Raw genomic sequence first — 2,019 nt, forward strand, 5'->3', positions numbered from 1 at the left:
ACCGTCACACACAAACACAGACTGACACAAACAAACACACACGCGCGCAAGAACATTCACGCTGAAACAAACACATTTACCTGCCTGTGTTTTACAATTAGGAAAACAAAACACAAAAAGCTAGGAATCAGTTTGCAGATACAGGATTTAGACTGAATCAGAAGGTTAATCCCTATATATTTTAAAAAGGAATCTGAATTTCAGCTTTTATGGTCTGTTCAAATGGGGAAAAAACATAATACATGAAGATACTCACTTGAATCTGTGTCCTGACTCGAGCAACAGCCAAATTGACTGTACAGCAGATGTAAAAATGGCAGAGAGCTGTTCTCTGTTCAAGTGTTTTCAGAAAGTGGACCATCCTTTTGTCAGTTTAGCACCCCCCCCCCCCCACCCCACCCCACCCCCTTGCACCCACTTTACCACCACCCCCCTTCCCCGGCCCCAACCCCCTTATTACCACCCTCCTCCCTCGATATCATGGGACTGCAATCTTTCCTAATTCATTCTTCATACACTCTTTATCACAGGAAAGTTAATTGTGTTTAAACCCTGTACATCCGGAGTCAGGAATTCGATACTGACACTTGACAGGTGTCACTGACCTGTTTTAGTTCCCACAGTCTATCAAATTCCTTTTTCTGTCGACAGCAGACTCTACTACTGCTAGTTACACTATTCTGTGTGCTGGAGGAAATCCTACACCACACAGAAAGGGTCAAGACCAGATACCACTACCGCGAATGTGCGCTTATCTGGCTGCGCTGAAAACAGGAAAAGTGACTGTGACACAGCAAGCAGAAGAGGTCAGGTGAAGATGGCTGCATCTGGCTCGCAGTGAAACACTCCCCTTTCCCCACAGGCCTCAGTAGCAGAACAGACTAAACTGAACTTAGCACGTTCTGCTTCCAACTGGATGGAGTTATAGGGTTCTGCTTCCAAGATGAGCAGGAGAAATGCTTGGAGCCAGAACAAATTATGACTTATAAATACGCAATTATGCAAGATTTTCAAGAATCCTTCACAGAAAGTGAGAATCATGTTACCATAAGTCAAATAACTATAAAGTTGCAAAACATGTTATTTGGAGGTAATTGGTTCTGGTTTTAGCCATCGTGTCTGATCTCCCAATATCGGTTTAAACATTTAATATTTCTCACGTAAACCATCACAGATACTGTCAGTTTTACACACAGTACAAACACCCTTTCATTGAAACACTCACCCCTTGAGAACATAGGTGCTTTCCGTAAAAAGCGAGCAATTTTCACACAAAAATTGTTTTGCATGGTTTATCTTACCCCGGAGCCATTGACATCGTGAACTCTGTTATTCCACTTTCCCTTTTTGGCAAAGCAGTCGTCAGGAATTTGAATGTGACTCGCTGTGAGCTTGTCTGCAATAGCACGTTATTATGTACCTCTGACTATGCACGAAACAAACGGCTGTGGTTCACAAGAACCCTCGTGATGACTTTTGACTATTCACAGGAACTGGCACACCTTACGTGAACCTGCTTCCGGGCGTTCCTTATTTTAACTTTAAATACTTCGAGTTTTAATAATCTTGTCTTGATGAAAAAATATTTATTTTATGATTTAAGAATGTTTGTGTAACACGCTGTCAATTTATTATTTAGATTTGAAAAGTTCGGTCTAGCGCCAAAACGCACCTCGGTCCGATTGTCTTGAAGACAATCCGCAACATTAAATCTTTGAAAATTACTCGCTCAGCCTCTTTACGTAGGGCATCTAGGATGTTCCCTTTGGTGAGCGTGATGGTTTACGGGAGGCGCACTTTGCCTTTAAATACTTGTCTTTAAATTCAAAGATTTGAATAGTGACTTAAAATTACAGTAGATTCCAATGATGAAATGACACTGCTCGTGTTACTCCAGTATTTCAATAGGGGATAAATACACAGGCACCATAATGGTCAGGTCCTCCAACCTTTCAGTTCTGCCAACATTAACATTCCACTTATCTGAAACAGGAAGTGATTAAATTTGTTACCTGGAGA

Source organism: Littorina saxatilis, unplaced genomic scaffold (genome assembly GCF_037325665.1).
Source record: "Littorina saxatilis isolate snail1 unplaced genomic scaffold, US_GU_Lsax_2.0 scaffold_303, whole genome shotgun sequence".
Taxonomy (NCBI): Eukaryota; Metazoa; Mollusca; class Gastropoda; order Littorinimorpha; family Littorinidae; genus Littorina; species Littorina saxatilis.